The sequence below is a fragment of the Lampris incognitus genome, chromosome 12, assembly GCF_029633865.1.
Source record: "Lampris incognitus isolate fLamInc1 chromosome 12, fLamInc1.hap2, whole genome shotgun sequence".
NCBI classification, from domain to species: domain Eukaryota; kingdom Metazoa; phylum Chordata; class Actinopteri; order Lampriformes; family Lampridae; genus Lampris; species Lampris incognitus.
Window position 1 is genome coordinate 20013389 of NC_079222.1, and position 27284 is coordinate 20040672.

The following is a 27284-nucleotide window of genomic DNA, read 5'->3' on the forward strand; positions in this document are numbered from 1 at the left end:
TTGCAGTCCAGAGACCCTCCCTGATCTGTCTACAGTCTGACCTTGACTGATGTCACAATCAGAGGAAGTGAAGAGGAAAACACCTTAGTACAGCCAGAATGAGCGGTCTATGTTTATGAGATACATAAAGTACAACAGCAACTACAGTTTTATGTTAACTGAATGCAGGTTTAATGTAACAGAATGAAATAGAAGCAAGTGAATTCAGAATGTTGGCCCTTTTTCATAATGTCACCATCGCTAACAGTATTTTACCTAATAAAATTTGAGCTATCATCGAGTTCCATGCTGAAGTGCATTATATTCGAAGTTCTACCTCACATTTATGGACTATGGAGGATAACAATCACAGCCTAAAGGGGGGAAGGATTTTGATCTTTGGACCTCAAAGTATTCTGCTGATTGAGGGCTTTAAGCGAGTCTTTACTTCAAACGACAATAAGGGGGAGAGAGGGAGCATTAGTATGGTTTCTTTAGCTGCAATACTATGCTAATCCTGAGAAGTGATGATAATTTGCTATTTCATGTCTGGGTCGTCCATACTGCAAGGTCAGATGGAGCCTGTGTCAGTCTCTTTCTCTCTCGTCCCCTCTCTCTCTTGCTCGCTCGCTCTCTCTGACAGATGGTCACCTGACATCACCCACACAGCCATCCCGCCTTTAATACTTAATATCACCGCTATCACTCTCCTCTTTACAGGGGCCTTCTTGATAAACAAATGACAGTTCCTCTTTCCATCAAGTGGACTAGCTTGCTAAGTCTGTATTTTCCTCTTAAGATGGCGAACACAAACAATGAGGCTGAAGGTCATGGTACAAGTAACCTTGCTCCAAGGGTAGCCTCTGTTCATCAAGTTCAGCTTGCTCCTTCATACAGAGATAGCAGCAATACATGGCTCTCACCATTGTGACACTTGGCCTACATAGTGACCAGGCAGACCAGGAGGACACTTGCATACGGCATGTTGATGTGATCACTGTTTCCAGATTATGTTAAAATTCCCCAGCGCTAATTTCAAAATAGCAGTTCTGTAACAGTGTACTTTCCCCCCCTAATCCATGTCTTCCCATTTTTACTTTTCAATCACAGCCCTTTTTTATATAAATGTCTGGCAACCATTTTTATGTTTATGTGACCTTCAAGCCTAAAATTGCTCCATGCACAAAGCAACAAATCGTGGAGCTGGTAAATCCCTAAGCTAAACCCTGCTTGTTGTGAAGGTTAGATAAGGAGTACCCTCACAATCACTGTCTTATCGCTTACACATTCAGAAATGATTCCAGGATCTCACATCCTTCTGGTCCACCCTTTTAAAAAGGTTGATTTTTAATGTGCTACACAATTTAGTTTAAAAGAAGTTAAACAAAAAGAAAAATATCTGGTTTTAATACTGATGAGACCAAATGTAAAATATTAAGGGAGACTAATGGGTGGATCAGAAAAACGTGTATGGCTATGGTTCATGGTTGATTTTTGAAATCAACTATTGCTCAACCTGTTTTAGTATAGTCACCTCACTTGGCCAGTCTTTCTTCTCTCTCTCTCTCTCTCTCTCTGTCTCTGTCTCTCTCTCTGTCTCTCCCTTGAGGCTGACAGAATTATCTTCTGTATCAAAGCAGAGGCTTGGCCAATGCTCCACATAAAGGGCTCCATTTCACAAAGCAGCCCCACTATGGCCAAGGAGACAGTCAGTCACACGGGAGTACCAGTGGCATGGCCATCCACCATTTTGTGCTCCTCAAGGTCTTAGACTGCCCTGTTCAGCTGAGCAGAGCTGCCTCTGCTTGCTCTGCTATCTTGTTACACATATGGAACTGTTTAGCTTTAAGAGCACAGACTTGGGCAAGCAGCTCCTCTGCTATTGGTTCCTCTGCAGATTGTCATGGCTGCCAGCAAAAGCAGAAGTGAGATGTGTGTTCTGTTTTCAGTGCAAAGATGGCCACCAATAGTGGGGCTTCTTTCTTCTTCTCTGGCTGCACACAACGTTCTAAAGAGGATCTGAGGATCATGACTCCAAATATGGAGCTGTGGGTCATTCTCCCCTGAGATGCTCTTGTCATGGGTTAAACCCAGAGTCTTAAAAAGACATCTGCTAAGGTTCTACAGATGGTAATACAAACACAAAAATACCCCATGAGAAAGTAATGAAATGGCTGAAATAGGCATTTTAAGCACATGTTCAACATACATTTTAACCTTTAAGAGGTAAAATCCATTTTCTAAGAGGGAAAAAAAAATCAGCGGCAACACCTAACAAAATGGTCAATTACATATCAAAACAAAAAAAAGTATTTATTGTCATTTTAAACCATTAGCCATAGGCATAGTTAGTTTTACAATTTTATGTAAGACTGAACCAGTATAAGATAAATCCCTGCATCCTTCTATACAATCTTGAAAATGTTTATACAAAACATGTTTGTAGTCCACCAATTAGCCTACAGCTGAGCATGTCTTTCATTCAGATCTCCCAAAAGGAAACACACAGGACTATGGACAAACTAACTGGCATTGTAGAGACAGGCAACTGAAGGATGTCCAAGGACAGATCCTGGAGAGGAACCAGGAAGTGTTTTTCCACAAGGACAATTACTCCAGGAAACCATACATTCCATGCAGCCATGTAGTCTTTCGCTCTTGGGCAACAATTTCCCGAGTTAGGTCAATCTGTGTTGCCTCATGTAAATTCTACATTATGACAGACTTCATATATTGATGTTTGTAGGTTCACCCCATGAGGAACCAAACTTGATTTGTATAAATATATGTTCAAAATGTAATCTTCGGAGGCCACAATTAAGAAAATATGAAATGTATGTAGGCAATATTCTACAAATGATTAATGTTCACTATTAAATTGCTTTACATGAAAAAGCAACAGTCTAACTATGAATGAATTCTATTCATTTAAATCTTTTCCAGCTATATTGATTTTATAGTGCAATCAAAACTCTAAAGACTGCTTTTAAGTATAAAATCTGTCTCTTATCTGCATTTCCCCTTAAACATTTTTCAAGTTCCAATTAGACTAATATACAAAAAGGGAAATGTGATTACATGAGCTGGAGAAGAACAGAAGTGTGTCTTGTAAATGAGGTTCTGTGGACAACTGCCAGAAAATGCTGCATTGCTGACTTCTTTGCAACCCTGACATGGCAGTTACTACAGTTACATGGAGTGGGTGAGATTACAGGATGGTCAGGATGGAGGATTTCAGACTGACCAAGAAAGAAGGGGGGCATTGACACAGAGCGGAAAATGCATAGTCTGTCCGAGTTTCACTCTTTCAGAAATGATGATAGAAGTACATTCTAATTATGATCTGCTGAAGCTGCTGGTGAGTGTTTAGCCAGGAAATAAGTGAGGTTCCTCTCCAGGTGCACCAAAGCCAATGTCATGAAGCAAGTCGACAAGTTTGAGAAGGAAAGATGAGAGACCCATCAATATTAACTTACCACTGAGACCTCCTTTCCAAGCCCTTAAATATTTAAACGTCCTTGGACAGCTCTGTTGCTTCGTAGGCTGAGCCAGTGGAGCCCTTCTACAAGACCACTCCTGTTCCTGCTCAATGAAGGCCTTGTCCAGTGGCACCACACTGCCCAAGGAACGGGCGTCTCCAAAGAATTCAGGATTTTTCCACCACAGGCTGCTCAAGGCTGACAGAGCTGGTTTACAGTGTCTCATTAAAGGAGGGAAAGAAGCCTGTGCAGCGTTTGATGACTTGATTTATCTTACCTACTTTGCCTATAGATAGACTATAATGCATTTGCATCGAAATACAGTAGACATCTACATATGTGATGAATGTATAAGCAATGTCACTTGTTAAAGTCCCAGAGCCATGAGTTATATTTGTGGAACAAAAATTACTGCTTTCCCCTGCAGAGGTTAAAAAAAAAAAAAGATGGTTGAAAAGTTGAAGTTCTAATGGCAATCTGAGATGAGGAACCAGTTTATCAGTGGTGTTATGTGGCAGCTGACAACAGAAAGTGGAAAACCTTCTTCAGTCAGCCACTTCCTTGTTCCATTCAAAGTACACAACAACGGTTACATTTTAATATTACAACGGGTCTTCCTAGTTAAATAACACTGAGCAATTCAATGAAAAAGTAGGATGCTTTAACAGAATTACTGTTTTACCACGATGGTGAAACAGTAATTGAATTTCAGAAAGCAATGGCAGTATGATGGGGAGAAGGCCATTCACATTGCGAAACAAGATTGTGGCATTTTGCCGTCCTATAATGACAAGAGACCTTTGGAAATGGGGCCAACATGTTTCTGTATACAGGCATGTGTACCAATAGGGCCAAGCTTCATCTCATGAGCTATGCATCATGTCAAGAAAGCACTCACTGGAGCATTTCAATTGGCTTTTGTGTGTCTCCCCAGTCTCCTCCACTGCCCCAGGTAGAGAAGAATGAGGAGTGCATCACCAAATGTGCATGTGTGTTTGTGTGAGCGGGATCGTGCCCGTGTGTCCACGAGACAGGCAGAGAAAAGGAAGATGGTGAGAGCATCAGAATGAGTGATGAGCTCCACCAACCACTTTCTTCCAGCATTCAAACCATCACAGACGTCTCTCTTGTTTAATCCCATACCCTGTCTCTTACAATGGTCACTTTTAGCCTAATCCTGAAATACCTCACAAAAAAAAATCCTGTTATGTAATTTTTTCCCCTTCCAGAAGTAACAACCTAGCATAGTAATGCACTATCTCCTTAAAAAATTGAGCTGAAGTAAAGCAACAACTTGTATCAAAAATTAATTCAGGGGTAAAAGTCAACTAGCGTGATTTGAATAGACTATGTAGCACGCTCCAAAACCATGTTACACAAATATTTGGTCAGTCTCACATTCAGACCACAGTATTAGAGTTATTTCAAGTATCTAAGTAGAAATGGTCCCAAGTAAAAGGATAACTGCTCTGAGAAAATATACAATTTTATAGCCCACACTAAAGATGTTAACTCATTTAGTAATTCATACCCTACAGAGTCCGGACCTTTCACCACCACAACCCAATTAAATACAAACAGCACTGGCCTACAAGAAGCTAATGGAGTGAACTGGGAAAAAATACACCTCTATAATCCACCACTATAAACCAATAAACATGAAATATTTGTAACATTTGAGAAAGAGCAGACTGAAAAGCTATGAGGATGGGGGAAACTTAAGTGCAAAGTTTGGCTAGCATGTCTGCATTCTATGTTGTCTGCTAATCAAAGCTTAATTGACTCAGAGGTTGGTGTTTTTTTAAAATCATTATAATAAAATAGAACAATACGTTCTGCCCATTTGCAGAAGGCCTCCCCCCAATTGAAACTAACAAGCTTGTGACGTTGAGATGCATGTGTCAGAATCCTGCCCAGACATCCCCTATCAGCTCCTCCTTGAGAACCTGTTTGCCCTGCCACACCAGGGAGAAGGAGCAGCGCCACCATTTTGATTGCTCCTCTCAGCCCCACTGTTGTCGCAGCACAGTGTGTCAAGCTCAGTCTCCTTGTCAGCAAGATTTCACACAGTGGCCAGGGGAACTGCAGAGCATAGCACATCAACACACGCACACACACACATACACATACACATACACACACACACACAGAGCAACGGACATGCACAAACCCCCAAATGCATACAAACACACCTCCTTCACTCCCCTCACAGGCTTGTTGGCAAAGATCTTCAGCAAGTAAATTATAAAAAAAAAGTCACCTAAGGTTGTGCACTAATCACGCATCATTAGCTGAGGTTTGTACTAAAACTTGTTACTTATCTCCAAAACAACCAATAAGCTAATGCATTAATCCAAATCACTTCACCGAGTATGAAACTAAAACTAATAACACCACAGAAAGAAGCACAAACATCAAATTACAGGTGTGTGTGTGTGTGTGTGTATGTGTGTGTGTGCACATGTAGCCTATAAGCATACTAAGATAATAAATTGATCTAACTGTATGACTCTTCTGGTCCAGAAGATCAAAGTTACTAGAAAAATAGAACCGTTTAATTTTTTTAATTGAGTCCACCACACAAATGAATCCTGCTCTGATGTAAACTCTTCCTAAACAAACTGCAGAGAATCATCTTGAGAACTTCCTTATAGAAACTATATGAGAGCAATGACTTCTTTCACTGAATGTGAGCGTGGAGATCACTTTGTAGACCATTAACTACCTGCAGGCTAAAGAAAAAAAAACACTGCAAAATTCAGCATTAAAATTCCTATCTCATCCATGTGTCTCTGTACCATCACCATTACAAAGGTTTACTGTAAGTATTAAGTGAACACTTAATACTCCAAAGAAATTACATTGCTTGAGAAAAACTAGTTAAAACGTTTTTATATCTTGCAAAAATAAAGTTACACAATTTGAGGAAAAATATACCTTAACCTTGACTTTCAATCTACAATCATCTCATTTCCCAATCTAACCTCACTTTCCAGAGTTCTTCTCCATCCATAAAGTAGGCAAAGTTTCAAACCAGCAAAATCCAAGAGATTATAGCTGAGATTTTTTATTTTTATTTTGAGGAGGGGAGAAACGAGTCAAAACCTTTGTTCTGGTGTGAGGGATCCTGTCTGTCTGACTCCAGGGCTCTCCTTGGAGACTCATCTGCTTTCCTCCATTTTATGGTGAAGCCCTTCTATATGACATACCTGACTTCAGACCACAGACAAGCAATACGGATCCAAAACAATTCAGCATGAGCGATGAGAAAGACTGTACAGCCACAAAATCGCAAAACGCTGCTCACGTTAATTTCATCGCTAAAGCTACCTGCAATAGCTTGTGAGGAACCATCTCAAATGCCTACCAGATAACAGCAGCGCATAGCCTCCACTGGACATGGCTTTCATGGTGGGTGACTGGACGTGGACCAGCGGCTATGCCTGCTACACTGTGTCGCTAATGGAGGCTGGGCTCCCACAGTGCAGGCTGCCTGCATGGGAGAGGGAAGCAATCCGTGCAATGGCTTCTTCATGAAGCTGCTATAGCACAACAACATGCACGACCAGGAAAGAAGGAGACGTGCGTTAATTCCCTGACCAGACAAGCCGGAATAACAAAACACTTACTGCCAGTGCAGCAACATGCAAGGTAACCTCTACCCCGACTATGTCCATTTCCTTGTGTCACTTTTGACAACAAACCCGAGAATAGGCGACATCGTAGGAAGCTATAGGTTGGTAGGAAATTATTGGGGAGCTAGAAGACCCACTTGACTTTGACTACACGGGTGCCAGAAAGGAGCGCCCACCCGTTTTATTCCTGACCAGACTCCCCTCTCCAAAAGTCGGCTGGTCCTGAACTAAAAAGAAAGGGGGATAAGCTTCTTTCCAGGTCATTCACGAGGCGATCTCCAAATTATATCCCATGATCTACCAAAACGACGTTCTCCTAGACCATGAAAGCCCAACCAAAATCTTGGCAAAACTGGAAATAGGGTAATAAAAACTCACGAGCCCAATCTTCTCCTCGAGCGATCTCCCAAAAAGTTGTCCTCGTATTTCATGCGTGCGCCCGGTCGGTCTAATGGATGATCGCCATCTTTCCTGCTTCTCCTTTGCTGCAGCTGCAGATGACCTGAGATCCGTCTGTCTCTGAATAATGAGCAACCACACAGACAAGGAAGACAATCTGCAAAGCAGGCTACACAAAGAAGTTTGGGAGACTAGCAAGCACCAGAGGGTGCACAAGAGTTTACGATGAGACGAGGGAGCATCGACAGGATGGACAACGTCTACGAGAGAGAAGCTCATCCTTCATCAAGGCTGAAGTCAAAATTGCCCACAAACCTTCATCAGCGGCTCAGACGACCAGCAGTTAAAATGTAGTGACGACGAATTTTATGTCGACTTTCCATACGTCTGCCACGTCATGGGGTTATCCACAGTTCACTTTTTTGTGATGATGCTGATGCACACTTCCACAAGACATGAAAGAAATATATATTTAATAGATAGATAGATAGATAGATAGATAGATAGATAGATAGATAGATAGATAGATAGATAGATAGATAGATAGATAGATAGATAGATAGATAGATAGATAGATAGATAGATAGATAGATAGATAGATATAGATATATCATTTGATTGATTGATTGGTTGATTGATTTGATGATTGATTGATTTTTTATTAGGATGAATTTAAAAAATTAAATGAAAAACAGAATGATGGCTGTTGCTATCTTGCTGTTTGGCTGATTGAAATGTACTACTGCTGCTGCATCTGCTGTTGCTGCTCTTGTCCACAAGCATAGTAACAAAGGAGGAGCCCAGGACAAAAGATACCAGGGTCCTACTCAGATGTATCTTGAGAGAGTGGAGACAGGGAGAAGAACAGGGGCCTGACCAAAAACAGAAAGACAGCCAGAATCACAAAGGGGGGGGAGAGAGAGAGAGAGAGAGAGAGAGAGAGAGAGAGAGAGAGAGAGAGAGAGAGAGAGAGAGAGAGAGAGAGAGAGAGAGAGAGAGAGAGAGACTTATGGAGGGAGCTTTGAACAAGGAGGGAGAGGGAGGGGACAGTGGGCTACCTCATCTCATCAAGGGTTCCAAATAGCATCTAAGCATGCTTGTCTGCCTTGCACTGGTTGATCAACAGTAAGTGTCTGCGTTTCATGATTACAGTCATTTCTATAAGTACTGGTCTTGTATACAGTCCGTAGATGATAAGAGGTAAATGGATATTCCATATTTGTGTTTGTTGGAGTAAAACATTGTTATGATAATTGTAGCCCTCACTCTTCTTATTGCAAGACCACCTACTTCTAGATGCTGAAATATTCATGAAACAGTTAAGATTTGAATGCATTTTGTGATATAAACTCCAAAACGTTATTGACCTTAGGTCATTATTATTTCATGTTTACTCCCCCCCCCCCACCACCACCACCATTAAAAAAAACAAAACATTAAATATGTGAAGCTCATATGTTATATTTCCCTGGGTCTTGGAGTTGAGTGAAGATCTGTCGGTTAGCATTCCTAGAATAAGAAACTGTTAGGTGACTATAAGGTTTCATGTGAAAACATGACATATTGTGTATATTTTCTATATGCCATGATGGTCGGTGTTAGAATGCATAGTTAGCGATTTTACTGTATACACAGAATTTTGCAGAAATACCTTATGACTGAAGACACAAATAAAAGAGGTGTGAGATTGAAATGTCATAGTGAGTATATATATTTTTTTTTTCTTCAGAAGACTAAATTATCTCAAATGGCACCAGGTAACTTTTTTCTTTTCTTTTCTTTTTTTTTTTTACTGTTATCATATCCCCATTAAACTCATTTTGGTAGTGTACAGGAGAGGGACAAAATCGCCATCACAGATCATTGCCCTGGAATCCTTGTTTTCACTGTGTATTTTCTGCCACAGGGCTCAAAACCTCCCGGGAAATATCAAGATTGTTTTACGGGACACACATAAGTAAAGTTATTTTACTTTACATAGTTGCTCTTCTGCAATAGTCTTTTGAGCTATAGCTTGTAAATGCATACACAGATCTTGTTGCTACACAATAAAGGAAAGAAAAAAAAATATCGGTTGTCTCCCAACAGTTGACATAAAAGACATTGTTGAAAATCAAAAATGTACCTGCTGCCGCTTTAGAAAATGTTTCTAATAGTAGATGTGCTCTTCAGTACTTTGAAATGTGGAATTGTTTGTTTATTTATTTATTTATTTTTAAATTTCCCCATTTTCTCCCCAGTTGTACTTGGCCAATTAGCCCACTCTTACGAGCCGTCCCGGTCGCTGCTCCACCCCCTCTGCCCATCTAGGGAGGGCCACAGACTACCACATGCCTCCTCCGATATGTGTGGAGTCACCAGCCGCTTCTTTTCACCTGACAGTGAGGAGTTTCACCAGGGGGACGTAGCGCCCCCAGTCCCCCCCCCTAGTTCCCCCCTCCCCCCTGAACAGGTGCCCCGACCGACCAGAGGAGGTGCTAGTGCAGCGACTAGGACACATACCCACATCCGGCTTCCTACCCGCAGACACGGCTATTTGTGTCTGTTGGGACGCTCGACCAAGCTGGAGATAACATGGGGATTCGAACCAGCGGTCCCGGTGTTGGTAGGCAATGGACTAGACCACCACGCCACCCGGACGCCCTGAAATATGAAATCTTATCAGTTCTTAAGAAGTTTGTTATTTCTGAAAAGCTATGAGCATGCAAAATACTTTTTTTGTAAAACATGTAATTTTTATATACTTTTGTTGTACAATTGATTCCTATATATATATATATTTTAGGAAATAGGGTACAGAGTAATTGTTTGCGTTTGTATATTGTTAGCCATGGGTTAATGATGCTTCTCGTCGTATCATAGTACACATTTTGTAGATTATAATTGGAACGCTTTTGACTGGAAATTATACTGACATCTAGTATCACTCTTTGTGTCAGAAATGTGCTATCCATATCACCAGTCCTGGTTTTGGGATTGATTCTTTGCAGTAATGGTAAACTGATTGAGTCATTGGATTTGTAAAATATTTTACATCTTCGTAACTAAATAATATGTGAATGGCAAATATGACCATAGAATATGATATTAAAAATAACATGACAGATGGGAACAGGACTAGGCCCATATTTATGCAAGTCCAAAGAGGTAGTACTTCTGTTATAGTGACGTACGTAGCCCCATGTATTTCCCCCAAACTTTGGCAGGTGCATACCAGGCCCTCTTCTCAGGTTTATGCTATATGGTTGCTTTTTTTTGGATTTTGAGATACCTCATAGTATTTTTGTAGGATTTTATCCTTGTTGGCTCTGCAAAACTGGCAGAGAACAGAATCACATATATAATGTACCCCGCAGGTGTATGGTGTTAACATTTTTGATGTCTCAACAAGTCATTAAAGGAATGTGTCTGGAGACACCATGTGTGAAATACACACATACACTCACGTACACAAGTGCACACAAACATGCACACACATACACGTGCACATGCACGTGCACGCACGCACGCACACGCGCGCGCACACACACACATGCACACGCACACGCACACACACACGCACACGCACGGTGTTGACAGAGCGTCCTGTGGGTGCCGGGTAGCAGCCGGGGTTTATCATGCTGCTTGGACATATGGCTGCTGCAGCAAATCTGATTAATATGGGAGGGCCAGGAGGCCAGTGTACTGCATAGGACAGACTGCACGAGGACAACCCAACTGGTCCGGCCTCCCCCGCGCACCATGCCAGGACTCCATCCAGCATAGCTAAAAACAGACCAGTCGTCAGAGATTCAGATGGTTTAGGCAGTGGGAGAGGAGAAAGAGTGGGGGGTTTGTACAGATTTAGAAGGTGACCAATGACTTATTGGACACATTAGAGTTCATGTATCCCAATTTCACCAAAGAGATCTTGGTATTTATCATGAAACATGCTTGTTCAAAGGTTAAGTGTTTTAGTCAAGGTGACTGTCGACGGAGGCGGATTGGTGGAAAACATCTCAGTGTTGAATTTTACATTCTTAAGTGGACTTATTTTTGTTATTTATATAAGTAAGGCCCAATCGAGCCTTCTTGCAAAGGCTGCAAGTTTGAAATTGAGATGCTTTGGTCCTCTCTCTGTCTCTCTCTGTCTCTCTCTGTCTCTCTCTCTCTCTCTCTCTCTCTCTCTCTCTCTCTCTCTCTCTCTCTCTCTCTCTCTCTCTCTCTCTCTCTCTCTCTCTCTCTCTCTCTCTCTCTCTCGCCCTCTGTATCACCATCTCATACATGCAAAAACACAAACACACAAATGTAGCTTGTATGATATGACAGTTGCAGACACAAAGACACGAGCATCATCAACACAAAGACATGAATACATACAAATACACACACAGGCAGAAAAGGGAGTGTGTCTGAGTTGAATTCGATAATCTATTCACACATCTGTGTCGTCAACATACAGAATGAAAACAGAATGTGTGGTGAAGACTCTGACAGACGTTACAGCCGTCTCCGCTGCACTTGAAATATGATTTGATTTGACAAATAAAGGAAATGTGACTTAAGAAATTCAGATGTTTTGTTATGAGATGATGATGAAAGAAATTGTAATAGAAATTGTTTATTTCATTAGCATCTGTGTTATCACCTCAAAATCATGTCATTTTAATTTTTTTTATCAGGGATATAAAATAATACTCCAGCTAGGGGTATTGTGATGAGAATACTAATACCATTTACTATAAGGACCCCCACCAAACTCCTGTCCGTAAATTGTAAAATGGAGATTCAATCATCCAAACAGTTATGATATAGCTATAGGGTTGATTTAATAACCATCTATGTGAAGAGGGAATGGCCTTCCCTGAACCGGGGGGGGGGGGGGTAAGAGTACATCTGTTGCCATATTGCAATGCTGTGATTGATACCATTCCCCAATCCTCTGTGAATAGTACACATGGCTATTGAAACTCTCGTTAATGGTCACTGCAATTTGCATATGAAACTGATCATTGTATATGTATATATTTATGCAGGCAATCCTCCTGGCACTTAACAGTGTACACTATATTAATTTGTTTGTGCCGGGGGACCCAATCCTTGGGGCGGACTAACTTCTGGCACAGCGTGTTTTCGGGTCTGAAAGCAACTGAGATGCAGTGTTTGGAAAATACGCGTCTCAACTTTTCCGACACTCCCGCCACATACAGAATCACCACTGGTTTACACTTAGGCAGCTGTTTCTCTTCTTCTCTCTTCGATTGGCTGGTGCACTGTTTGGGTGTCTTCCTGGGTTTGACAAACGCCCAGTTAGGACAGCCACACTTAACCAAGGCCTGCTTAATGTGGGATTTCTCCCCTTCCCCAGCTGCTGTGTTGGTGGGGACATTGTCAGCTCAGTGGTACAGCATCCTGATGTCTCCTAGTTTGTGCTCCAGTGTCTCCCTACAGGAAGACACACTTTCAGAAACAGACACACTTGGTTACACTTGCTCCTGAAACTGTCTTCAGTCCATGTACATCACATACAGGGGGCAGTACTATAGGCAGGGTGTTTTGGGTTCCCCAGTCTCACCTCTAGTGGCCAACTTGTATATGGAGGAAGTGGAAAAGAGGGCTCTGATGTCCTATCCAGGGACACCACCTAGCCATTGGTTCAGATTTGTGGACATTAACTCTGTGGACAACAAAATCAAGTTCATCCTCGAGGATGTGAAAAATGACAGGTTAACCTTCTTAGATTGAAATTAAAATTGGTGACATTAGATTGTTGATGTTTACCATAAACCAACACATACTGATCAGTACTTAAGGTTTGACTCTCATCATCCACTGGAGCACAAACTAGGAATCATCAGGATGCTGTACCACCGAGCTGACAATGTCCCAACCGACGCAGCAGCCGGGGAAGGGGAGAAATCCCACATTAAAACAGGGCCTGATTAAGTGCAGTTATCCTAACTGGGCGTTTGTCAAAGCCAGGAAGACGCCCAGACAGTGCACCAGCTGATCGAAGAGAGAACAGCTGCTTAAGCATAAACCAGTGGGGATTCCTTATGTGGCGGGAGTGGCGGAAAAGTTGAGATGCACATTTTCCAAACAACGTCTCTCAGTTATTCTCAAACCCCAAAATACGCTGCACCAGAAGTTGGTCCATCCCAAGGAGCAGGTCCCCCGGCTAAAACAGAGCAATATAGTGTACGCTGTTAAGTGCCAGGAGGATTGCCGTGACTTCTACATTAGGGAAACTAAACAGACGCCGACTAAGAAGATAGCACAACACAGAAGAGCTAACACATCAAGCCAGGACTCTACAGTCTACACCCATCTACAGGCCAGTGGCCACTCTTTCAAGGGTGAGGGTGTGCACACCCTTGATAGAGAGGAATGCTGGTTTGAATGGGGAGTCAAAGAGGCCATCTATGTTAAGAGGGAATGACCATCCCTGAATGGGGGTGCTAAGAGTACATCTGTAGCCATCCTACAATGCTCTGATTGCAACTATTCCCCAATCCTCTGTGAATAACACACATGGCCATTGTAACTCTAGTTAATGGTTATGCCCATATTTGCATATGAAACTGGTCGTTGTTTTTATTCATTATGCAACTGTATTGTTTATAAGGGTGGGGATACCGGCAATCAGTTTAGCCTCAACAGGTCACTTTAGATGAGTGATGAAACATACCTGTCAATAAACGTTGTATTCAGGTGAACTGATGCAGCCTCCTTGGATTTTCTTACCTGGATTATTTAGCATGCATAAAGACAATTAGACCAATAATTTGACCAAGGCAATGCAAAGAAGAACTGGAGTTGGTCCCCGGGTACTGCAGCTGCCCACTGCACCTATACAATAGGATGGGTTAAATGCAAAGAACAAATTTCATTGTAACCTGTACAATGACAAAACAAAGTGGTTTTCTTTATTTCTTTCTTATCAATGTTATTTTCATTCTTCTCCACAAAATTTGCCAGGATGTTACATTAAGATTTTTTTTTTTGTATTAGCCCAGACATGACAGAACCAGCATGTCATCAGGATGCCGAATGATTTACATAACCCATCTACACCTCATTTGGCTATGATATCCATCCATCCATCCATCCATCCATCCAGTATCTTAGCCGCTTATCCTGCTCTCGGGGTCGCGGGGATGCTGGAGCCTATTCCAGCAGTCATTGGGTGGCAGGCGGGAGACACCCTGGACAGGCCATCACAAGGCCAACACACACACACATGCAACACACCCATTCATTCCTAGGGGCAATTTAGTACAGCCAATTCACCTGACCTACATATTTTTGGACTGTGGGAGGAAACCGGAGCCCCCGGAGCAAACCCACGCATACATGGGGAGAACATGCAAACTCCACACAGAGGACGACCTGGGATGAATCACCAAGGTTGGACTACCCTGGGGCTCGAAACCCGGCCCTTCTTGCTGTGAAGCGACTGCGCTAACCACTGTGCCACCGTGCCGCCCTTGGCTATGATATCGTAATCTCTAAATGTTGTTACTGGACATCTTGTCCTTTCAGGAGATGGAGAATTAATCTGCCAGTCCTGCTTATCCTCTGCCTTACTAGTGGCTGGCAGCAACTGATTCTCTGTTCTGCTGATGATGGCCAGGACTGATGTGTACTTGTGTTGTATGAAGAGCTGGGCATGACTTTCTACCATACTTTGTGTTTTGCAGAGTTGGATCGCTGCTCTTTAGGTTGTTCCTCATCACTGCCTTGGCAGCTCTGGATTTTCTCAGTTTATCATTATTCAAATTACAAGTTTAAAAGAAATGACAGAATTACAAACTCACCTTAAATGGGATATTTCTCCCTAAACAGACTGATATTTGATTGTATGACTGTAACACAATCTCACCACCACTTTTCTAGCTATGTGATACAAAGGCTAGCAAACTGAGACACCATCAAGTATTAAGGATTGGCTCATTCTTGTGCTAGATGCAAGTCCATATGTGCAGACAATAGTTACCTGACCAAAGCATTTGATTTAATGCTCTAAACATATTTTTCACTTTAGATAGATTCTTTATTGTCCGTTTTGAGGAAATATGTTGCTACAACCTTCACATCAAAGTACAAGTGTACCTCCATACATATTTACATAAATGCATACATCTGTATGAGTACATACTTGTTCTTTGATACACGATGTGCTGCAACCTGGACACATCGTCAGTAATGAACCCGGGGTCATCAGGTGTTTCGAGTTGCAATCTAACATAGTAACTCCTCATCCTTAATTCTGGATCTGGAGTATTGGTTTCTCAAAAGTTGCTCTATCAATTGAGTAGCTAAAATGTCCTAGCTTGGATGCTGAACACGCCATGGTCACTTTTGCTCTACTCAGTGCTTTGTAATGATGTTGAAATACTGAAGGTGTTCTGTCAGGCCTTGTACAGCTGAGCAGTATCTGATGTTAACTGATGCGCAGTAGCAGCATTCACTGAATAATATACATTCAGAAGGCAACTTCGTCAGACCAAAGACAAAGCAGCTACAGGAGAGGAGATAGGATCCGGTATAACAAAGCCAGAAATACACTCACAAAGGAGATCAGAGTGGCAAAAATGTGCTACTCTGAAAAAAAAAAAGATTTTCCGCCAACGACCCATCATTAGTCTGGAGTGCTTTGAAAGACATTACCAACCACAGGAGACCATCCCCCCCATACTGCAGAGAACCATCAACTGGCTGACGATCTAAATTGATCTTACTGCAGGTTTGAAAAGAAAACTTTTACGCCCCACATCCTCTCCAGGCACATTACACAACCAACTGGACCCACTGGCCAGCCACTCTCCCCTCCCCAACGAACCCCCACCCGCACTCAGGATATGTGTGGAGGACGTGCACCAGCTCTTCCAGAGAAAGAAGACCAGCAAGGCATCGGGCCTGAATGGCGTGTCACCCTCCTGTCTTAAGGTCTGTGCTGACCAGCTGGCCCCCAGTGATCCTCAACAGATCACTGGAGCTGTGTGAAGTCCCCTCCTGTTTCAAGAGCTCCAATATCATTCCAGTCCCCAAGAAACCCTGTATCAATGACTAAATGATGACTAAAGGCCCATTGCCCTAACGTCTGTGGTCATGAAATCCTTTGAAAGACTGGTGTTGGCCAACCTGAAGGAAATCACAGGCCCCCTGCTCATCCCCCTGCAGTTTTCCTATCGAGCAAACCGGATGATGCAGTCAACGTGGGATTTCACTACATCTTCCAACACCTCAACTCCCCGGGACATACGCAAGGGTCCTGTTTGTGGACTTCAGCTCAGTGTTCAACACCATCGTTCCAGAAATTCTCCACTCCAAACTCATTTGGCTCACTGTACCAGCCCCCATTTGCCAGGTGGATTTAAAACTTCCTGACGGACAGGAGGCCGCTGGTGAGGCTGGGGAAAATCACATGTGCTCTCCCCTCTACTCTTCTCCCTCTAAACAAATGACGAGTCTGCAGGAGACCTGTCTGTTAAACTTGCGAAGTTTGTGGATGACACAACCATCATTGGCCTTATCCAGGAGGGTGGCGAGTGTGCATATAGACAGGAGGTGGAACAGCTGACCCTCTGGTGCAACCATAACAATCTGGAACTGAACATGCTCAAAACTGTGGAGATGACAGTGGACTTCAGGAGGAGTCCCCCAACAACACTGCCCTCGCTATACTCTTGAAGTTCATCAACTCCATATGAAGGAGTTATTATCAACATTGAATCAAACTATTAAATATTTGGGAGCTGCTTACTTCTCTGACATGAATGAGAGTAATAATCATAACCCTAGGTTTCTGTTTATTACAGTCAATCAGCATATGAATCCCTCACTTCCTACCATTTCCCCCTCTTCTGTTAATGACTGTGAACAATTGTTGTCTTTATTTGTAGACAAGATTGATGCCCCCCGCCCCACCCCTTTCAGCCGTCCAAATTTAATGTTGGAATTTGCTCCCATTTCTCTTCAGTTACTTGTTAACACTGTAGCCCTTATGCATCGCTTCTCCAGGCCCTGTGATATAGTTCTGACAACATTTCTAAAAGCCATCCTCCCTAGCTTAGGTCCCAGCCTGCTCTCTATCATCAACTGCTCACTCACATCTGGGTCCCTACTTGACTATTTAAAAATTGCCTGTGTTCAGCCCCTCCTCAAAAAACCCTCTCTTGATTCGACAAGGGTAGAGAATTATAGACCAATTTCCAAACTTTACTTTTTTATCCAAAATCCGTGAAAAAATTGATGCGGACCATCTCCTGCAGCTGACTGAAGGTCATAACATTTTCGATAGATTTCAATCCGGCTTTTGTCACAAACATAGCACTGAGCCTACATTATTAAGAGCATCCAATGACATCCTTGTGCATGCTGATAAAGGTGAACACTCCATTCTTACTCTCCTACATTTAACCACTGCTTTTGATCCCATTGATCATGCCATCTTACTTGATAGGTTGGAGAACTGGGTTGGCATTTCTGGAACAGCATTAAATTGGTTTCGCTCTTATCTGATTAATAGATATTTTATTGTTTGTATTAGGCACGAAGGTGCAGTGGTTAGTGCAGTTGCCTCACAGCAAGAAGGTCCTGGGTTCGAGCCCCAGTGTAGTCCAACCTTGGGGGTCATCCCAGGTCATCCTCTGTGTGGAGTTTGCATGTTCTCCCCGTGTCTGCGTGGGTTTCCTCCGGGTGCTTTGGTTTCCTGCCACAGTTATGTAGGTCAGGTGAATCAGTCATACTAAATTGTCCCTAGGTGTGAATGTACGTGTGTGTGTGTGTGTGGGTGTGTGTGTGGGTGTGTGTGTGTGTGTGTGTGCCCTGTGATGGCCTGGTGACCTGTCCAGGGTGTCTCCCTGCCTGCCACCCAATGACTTGCATGGATAGGCTCCAGCATCCCCACAGCCCTGAGAGCAGGATAAGCGGTTTGGATAATGGATGGATGGATGTTTGTATTAACAATAACAATCTTGTAACCTTGTCATCTACCCTATTGTGTGGAGTCCCTCAGGGGTCTGTCCTTGGGCCAATCTTCTTCTCTTTACACATGCTTCCTCTGGATCAATTGTTTAGTGATTTTCAAGACATCTCATACCACTGTTATACCGATGATACTCAGATTTCTCTGCCAAACCCAATAACCTGAATCAACTGTCCTCCCTCCATGATTGCTTAGCTGCCACCAAACGCTGGATGCCCCTTTATTTCCTCCATCTAAACCCCGACAAAACGGAAGTTCTCTTAATTGCTCTTGAGAATATTGCCACTGCAATTGATCAGTTTAGTTGTCCACTTCATTCAATCATCTAACCTACTGCTAAAAATCTCGGTATCATCTTTGACCAGAATTTGTCTTTTGATCACCATGTTACCTAACTTGTCCAGTCCTGTTTTCTTCAGCTAAGAAATACTGCAAAAATCATAAATATTTTGTCTTTTAATGATACTGAAATATTAATTCACAATTTAATTTTATCCCGTCTAGATTACTGTAACTCCCTCTACTCTGGCCTCAACCAAGCTACTTTAAATCATCTACACTTGGTTCAGACAGGAGCTGCTAGACTATTAACTAGAACTAGCCATAGGTCCCATATTATCCCTATTTTTTGCATCCCTCCATTGGCTTCCCGTAAAATTTAGAATAATCGATAAGATCTTATTGATTACATTTGAAACTCTGCATAATCTCCCCCCCCCAATTACATTTCTGATCCTCTCCTTCCTCATTCCACTTCACAACCACTCCGATCCTCAAACCTCGGTCTTTTAGCCATCCCTCACTCCAACCGCAAAACAAAAGGTGACCGCACCTTTGCAGTTTTAGCCCCAAGCCTCTGGAATAATCTTCCCCAATCCATTAGATTTGGTGCATCTTTGGACTGTTTTAAGCAGCTTCTAAAAACCCATCTTTTCAGGCAAGCCTTTTTATAGATCACCACCCTTGCCCTCTGTTTTGGTTCGTTTATAGCTTGGTCTGTTACTCCTTATGCCATGTTTTATATTCAATTAATTTTATGTATTTATTCGTATTTTCGTTACTGAGTGTAAAACACTATGTAACCATGTGTTTTTAAAAGTGTTATATAAATAAAAATTTACTTACTTACTTACTTACTTACTTACTTACTTACTTACTTACTTACTTACTTACTTACTTACTTACTTACTTACTTACTTACTTACGTACTTACTTACTTACTTACTTACTTACTTACTTACTTACTTACTTACTCAACAACATGGTGTCTGCAGGGAAAACCTAGAGATTTCTAGGATCCACAATCTGCCAGGACCTAAGGTGGACATCCAACATAGACACAATCATCAAAAAGGCCCAGCAGAGGATGTACGTTCTCTGGCAGCTCAAGAAATTCAACCTGCCTCTGTCAGTACTGAACCACAGACTTGGACTCAAAACGCAGACTCAGTCTCAGTTCACAAAAATCAGTCCTTTTAATAAAATGAGGTCGGTACACAGGTGATCAGATAACAAGGCAACAGTGTCCAAGTCGGCAAGTGAAAGGCGAGGTCAAAAAGGGCAAAAACAGGTCAGGAAACTATAGGGCTCAAGAAACTCCCACAAGGAAACAATGCTGCAACGCTGTCACAAGGAACAAGACAAACTGGCACAGAAGGAAGGGAACACTAAGACTATATACTCTGGAGGACGGGAGACAATGAGACACAGGTGCAACACATTAGGGCAGGGCAGGTAATCACACAGGAGGGAGACACATGAGGGCAGGAAGTAAATGACCTGAAATGAGACAAGAGGTGAGTATCAAAATAAAACAGGAAGTACAAGACAAAGAACACTGGGAGAAACAAAAGATAACTTAACTATCCAGATGGGGTGTGACAGTACGCCCCCCCCCCCCCACGGCCGGCTCCAGACAGCCCAGGGTCGCCAGGGTGGGCCTGATGGAAGGCCTTTGATCAGGGAGGGGTCCATGATGTTGATGAACGTTCCTCCGGGCTGTATCCCTCCCAGTTGACCAGGTATTGGGAGCCCCGGCCCCGTCGCTGGACCGCCAGGAGCTTGCGGACAGTGTAAACAGGGCCACCATCGACGAACTGGGGGGGAGGAGGGAGCCTGGAGGCAGGGACCAGAGGGCTTTCTATGGCCGGTTTGATCTGACTCACGTGGAAGGATGGGTGGACTCTCATGGCTCTGGGGAGTTTGAGTTTGACAGCAACTAGGTTAATGACCTTGGAAATAGGGAATGGCCCCACTAACCTGGGAGCGAGTTTCCGGGACTCCACTCTGAGAGGCAGGTCTTTAGTGGATAGCCATACCCTCTGGCCGCTCCTATAAGTGGGGGCAGGGATTCGCCGTCAGTCAGCTGCTTTCTTGTAACGCTTGGAATTGCGGAGCAGGGTGTGTCGGGCCCGGGCCCAGATGTGGTAACAGAGGCACACCAGAGCCAGTGCAGAGGGCCCACTGACCTCCCTCTCCAGGACAGGGAAGAGAGGAGGTTGACATCCATAGGCACATTGAAAGGGGGAGAGACCAGATGAGGAACATGGGAGAGAGTTGTGTTCATACTCAACCAGGTGAGCTGACTGCTCCATGTGTTGGGGCTCTGGGAGGCGAGGCCACGCAGGCTGGTCTCCAGCTCCTGGTTCAGCCGCTCCGTCTGACCATTGGTTTGGGGATGGTGGTCAGATGAGAGGCTGACGGATGCTCCCAGGAGTGAACAGAAAGCCCGCCAGAACTGTGCCACACACAAACTGCTCAGACACAATGTCCCTGGGGAAGCCATGGAGGCGAAAAAACATGATGCAGCATCACCTCAGCTGTCTCCTTCGCCGAGGGCAACTTGTGCAAGGGAACAAAATGAACCATCTTTGAAAATCTATCCACCACCGTGAGGATGGTGATGTTACCTTTGGAAGGGGGGAGACCAGTCACAAAGTCCACGGAGATGTCTGACCAGGGTCGATGTGGCACAGGGAGTGGGTGAAGCTGACCAGAAGCTGGGCGTCGGGAGACCTTACACACACCGGACAGGCTGCCACGTACTCCATCACCTCCTTCTCCATGACTGGCCACCAGAACCGATGTCGTATGACAAACAAGGTCCTGCATACACCAGGGTGACAGGATAACCGGGAAGAGTAGGCCCAGTGGATGACCTGTGAATGCAAGACAGGAGGCACAAACAGTCGGTTCGGCAGGCAGCCGGCTGGAGGTTAACAGCTCACATTGGCCTCGTTGACCCTTCTCTCAATGTCCCAAGTGACAGAACCCACAACACACAAGGGAGGAAGAATGGGAGTAGGATCTTTACAAGAGTTCTCGGAGGGAAACAAACGGGAGAGAGCATCAGGCTTTAGGTTATTGGAGCCAGGGTGATAAGACAGGGTGAAACGGAACAAGTTGAAAAAGTACTCAAGACTTCTATGATCCGTCCAGATGAGAAAAGGCTGTTCAGCCCCCTCCAACAAGTGCCTCCACTCCTCCAATGCCACCTTGATGGCAAGCAGCTCACCGTTGCCAACATCATAGTTTCTCTCAGAGGCCGACAGCTTGCGGGAAAGAAAGGCACAGGGGTGTAGCTTATTGAGAGAGAACAGCTCCCACCCCCACATCGGAGGCATCCACCTCCACCACAAACTGCAGGTTGGTGTCAGGCAACGTGAGGACAGTAGCTGAGGTGAAGCTGGTCTTCAGTCTCTGGAAAGCAAGCTCAGCCCGGGGGGTTCCACTGGAAGCTAAGCTTAGAAGAGGTCAGTGCATGAAAGGGGGCAGCAACAGAACTAAAATTTCTGATGAACTTTCTGTAAAAGTTAGCAAACCCCAGGAATCATTGAACCTCCTTACGGCTAGTGGGAGTGGGCCAATCCACAACAGCGCTAACCTTTTTTGGGTCCATCCTGTCCTCCCCCTCAGACACAATGAACCCTAGGAAGGACACGGAGGGCATGTGAAACTCACACTTCTCAGCTTTGACAAAGAGTTGGTGGTGGAGGAGGCGCTGGAGGACCCGCCGGACGTGCTGAATATGAGTTTGCTTGTCAGGGGAGAAGATTAAGATGTCATCCAGGTAAACAGAAACAAACTCATTGAGCATACCCTGGAGGACGTCGTTCATCAGGGCCTGAAAGACAGCTGGGGCATTGGTAAGTCCAAACGGCATGACCAGGTACTCAGAATGACCACTGGGAGCGTTAAATGCTGTCTTCCATTTATCCCCCTCCCTTATTCTAACTAGGTGATAAGCATTCCTTAAGCCCAGTTTAGTGAAAACCTTAGCACCACCATTTAGTAGTTCAAAAGCAGTGGAAATTAAAGTGAGGGGGTACCTGTTGTGAACGGTGATCTCGTTGAGTCCTCTGTAGTCAATGCAAGGCCGCAGGGTTTTATCCTTCTTATCAATGAAGAAGAACCCAGCGCCAGCGGGAGAGGAGGAAGGCCGAATAATCCATGCAGCCAGGGATTCCTCAATGTACTTTCTCATGGCCTGGGTTTCAGGAGCTGACAGGGAATACAAGTGACCCTTGGGTGGTGAAGTTCCGGGGAGCAGGTCAATGGCGCAGTCATAGGCGCGGTGCAGAGGCAAGGATATGGCACAGGCCTTCCTAAAAACCTCCTTAAGGTCATGGTAGCAGAGGGGAACCCGGGAAAGGTCGGGAAACTCTGGATCCAGGCTGGGGGTGTTCTGGGAGGTGTCAGGATATTGAAGCTCTGACAGGAAAGGTTGAGAGGGTGAGAGACAGTTCTTTGCACAAGTCCTTCCCCATGAAATTACCTGCCCTGTTTTCCAGTCTATATGGGGGCTGTGGAGTGTGAGCCAGGGGTATCCCAGGACAAGTGGGTGCTGAGGAGCTCGAAAGACATGAAAGCTGATTCTTTCGGTGTGAGAGTCGAGAAAAGACAGGTGCAGTGACTGAGTGTGATTGTGACCTTACATAATAGCCTGCTGCCCAGGGCACAGGCATCCAGGGGCTGGTTGAGGCAGAAGGTTTTGAGGCCCAGCTTCCTGGCTAGATCAAAGTCTATTAGGTTTGCATCTGAGCCGGAATCAACTAGGACTGGATGCTTAAGAGAAAACGCAGTGGAGATGAGCGACACTAGAGGTTGCAAACGAGAGGGATTAGAAACAGTCAAAGTACGGCTCACCAGTGCCCTCACCTTCACTGGTGAGCCCGGTCTTTTAATGGGCAGAAGCCGATGAAGTGGCCCAGGTGGCCACAGTAGATGCAGCGACCCTATGAAACTCGTCGCTGGCGTTCCTCTGGGGTCAGATGGGTTCGGCCAAGCTGCATAGGTTCCTCCGTGTCTGGGGGAGGCGATTTGATAGAGTCAGCAGGAGGAGTGCGTCGCCAGGAAGAAAAAGAAGAGCTGCTGACCTGTTGCCTCCGCTGGAGCGGCGAGGAACTGCGGGGTCTGGTTCTGCCGCTCTCTCTCTCATACAGACGCTTGTCAGTCTTTATAGCCAGGGCTATAAGGGAATCCATCTCTGAAGGAAGGTCCAGGGGGGCTAATTGGTCTTTGAGAGTGTCAGAAAGTCCATCAAGAAAAGCATCAAACAAGGCTGGCTGGTTCCAATCACTCTCTGCTGCTAGAGTGCGGAACTCTATGACGTAATCAGAGACCCTATTCTTACCCTGTCGCAGTCTCACCGGGGCTCGGGCTACCTCCCGTCCAGGGGCTGTCTGCTGCTAGATCTCGGTGAAGGTCTTGGAGAACAGCGACAGTGAATTGCAGACAGGTGATTTCTGACTCCACTCTGCCATCGTCCAGGCCTCCGCTCTCCATGTCAGGTGAGAAATAATATATGCAATATTTGAGCGGTCAGAGGGGAAGGCAGCAGCCTGAAGCTCAAAATGCAAATCACACTGGATTACAAAAGCTCTGCAGTCACCTGTGTGTCCGGAGAAACACTCTGGTCTGGAAAGGTGGAGAGGCAGGGATGGAGTGGTGGGTGCTGGAGAAGCAGCATTGGACCCAGAACCAGGAGGTGCCGCCGGTGTCGATTCGCCAGAGGTTCTGCATCTTCCGCATTTAGTTAAAGAGATGGTTGAGCTGGGTGCCGAAAGCTGCCAAGAGCTACTCCTGACGGTCTGTCAGCTCCTTCTCTTCATGGTGAAGAAGACTGATCTGTTCATCTTGACTCTGGATCTTGTGAACCTGTGCCCGGAGCACAGAGCGTACTGTATCTGAGTCTGCTGAGTCCATGTTATGGCCAGTTCATACTGTCAGTACTGAACCACAGGCTTGGACTCAAAATGCAGACTCAGTCTCAGTTCACAAAAAATCAGTCCTTTTAATAAAATGAGGTCAGTACACAGGTGATCAGATAACAAGGCAACAGTGTCCAAATCGGCAGGCGAAAGTCGAGGTCAAAAAGGGCAAAAACAGGTCAGAAAACTATAGGGCTCAAGAAACTCACACAAGGAAAAAATGCTGGAACACTGTCACAAGGAACAAGACGAACTGGCACAGAAGGAAGGGAACACTAAGACTATACACTCTGGAGGAGGGGAGACAATGAGACACAGGTCCAACACATTAGGGCAGGGCAGGTAATCACACAGGAGGCACATGAGCGCAGGAAGTAAATGACCTGAAACGAGACAAGAGGTGAGTATCAAAATGAAATAGAAAGTACAAGACAAAGAATACTGGGAGAAACAAACGATAACTTAACTATCCTGCCTCAGGAACTGTCAATTCAGTTGTACACTGCAATAATCTGTCCTCTGCACATCCATCACTATCTGTTTTGGTTCGGCCACCAAACAGGAAAGGGACAGACTACAATGGACAGTTAGGTCTGTAGAGAAAATCACTGGTGCCAACCCGCCCTCCATTCAGGACTTATACACCTCCAGAGTAAGGAAATGGGTAGGCAACATCACTGCAGACCCATCACACCCTGGTCACAGCCTGTTCCAACTCTTCCCCTCTGGTAGGCGCTACAAATCTTACTTTGTTCAGACACAAAGCTAGGTCCATGTTAAAGATAACAACAAAGAAATACAACACAAGACAAAGACACAAAAATATAGCTTAATAACAGCAGCTCACAAGTCCACAATGATTAAAAGCTATACAGACATCTGTTCCAATGTTTCCAGAAACAAGAGGAGTACCTGGTGTCACTTTGTGTAGGCTCCGTTAACAGCATTATAATTACATTCTTAGAATAAATTAATTGACACATAAATTTGGACATAAAATTCCTCAGCACAGCAGGAAAAGTGGGAACATTACTAGTCACAAACATATGACTTGCACTTGTCCATCTTGGAGGCTTGAGCAAGAATCTAAATGTATCATTATATGCTACCTGCAGCTTTTTCATTTTTGCTTGGCTATGATTGCACGACAAGTGGGCTGTATAGAGAGGAGTACAGTGGGCACTAAAAAGAGGAGTTTTAACCTCATCTGAACACATATGAACTTTGTGTGCCAGCATATTTTTTGTGCATACAGTTTGCAACACTGGCGCTGCACATCATCGTCATCACAGAGATCATCCCTGATGATGTGACCCGGATATCTTACTTTGTTCACCACATTTAGTGCTTGGTCTGCCAAGAAGAATGAGGGAAAATGTTGCTTCTTATCCTCCTTGGTTTTAGCAATCATGACAACACTCTTTTTAGAGTTAAATTTAATGTCATGCTGCACACCATAACTTGAGCAGACTCTGAGCAGTTGCTGTAAGCCAGCACTATAAGGGGACAGTATGACTAAGTCATCAGCATACATCAGATGGTTAATAAGACTATCCCCCACCGTGCAGTCAGTCTTACACTCTTTTAACTTTTTGGAGAGATCATCCATATACATATTGAAGAGAACAGGCGACAGTATTCCACCTTGTCGGACCCCATTGGTCACTGGGAAGGGTGCAGAGCACTGTACCTCAAAAATGCAGAGCACTGTACCTCAAAAATCCAGATATAAAAATAGTTTCTTTCCATGGGCTGTCATTCAAATAAACACTTAACACAGTCTACAAATCCATCGTTTTTGTATAGACTTCACTGTACTTTGTACTTATACTGGTAAGCTCTGTCATGTCCATCAACCTCAGGCATGTATGTGAGTATCATGCTAACATCTATTTCAGCTTCTCTGATATATTCTCTGCACCATTGCACTTGATCACCTCTTATTTCGCTTGTATAAGTCAATGCTTGTGTATATATCTGAAGATTGTTGTGTTGTAGTGTTGTTATTCTATGTTCAGTAAATTGAGAGAGCCATGAAACTGGAGTCAAATTCCATGTATTTGCAAACCTAAATGGCCAATAAACATGATTCTGATTCTTATTAAATATATTCAAAATTAAACCAGTGACCATGTGTTTTTTGTGCAGTAACACCACTTTTTTTTTTCCTCTGGATGTGTGCAGGCAGATAATTTCTTGTCAAGTGGACTGTAATTACTTTCAGATTTCTGTTTCCTGATCTCAAGAAATTGATTGCTTCTGATAATGCTATTCACCACAGCAATGCAATTCTTTGAGACACAGTAAAGAGACTAAGAGAGGAACATTTTTATTAATGTTGGGATTTGTGGCTACTTCTCTTTTTCATTTATCAAAGGGGAACAATTTGACACATTTAATTTGTTTATGATTAAATGAATCCAACAATGATCAGTGCTCACCTGCTAAGCCTTTCATTTGTATTCCAGCTGCTGAAAAAGACCCAGACAAGGCTGGCAAAATGAATGGGTAGCAATTGACTTATAAATGATTGGAATTCCAGCATCTTGTTTTTTTAATTTGTCCCTCATAAACAGTTGTCCTTTGTTATCTATTTTGCCTTCCTCCCGGCCAT

At 44.0% G+C, this 27284-nt stretch overlaps 1 protein-coding gene across 1 annotated transcript in view; it reads right to left on the reverse strand.

Moving 5' to 3' along the window:
* Positions 1-7557, reverse strand: part of znf462 (zinc finger protein 462) — a 97297-nt gene extending 89740 nt beyond the window's left edge. Inside the window, exon 1 of the mRNA XM_056290832.1 lies at positions 7472-7557. The gene's annotated coding sequence lies outside the window, so the exon portion shown is untranslated. The remainder of the gene's footprint in view (positions 1-7471) is intronic.
* Positions 7558-27284: the final 19727 nt, after the last annotated feature.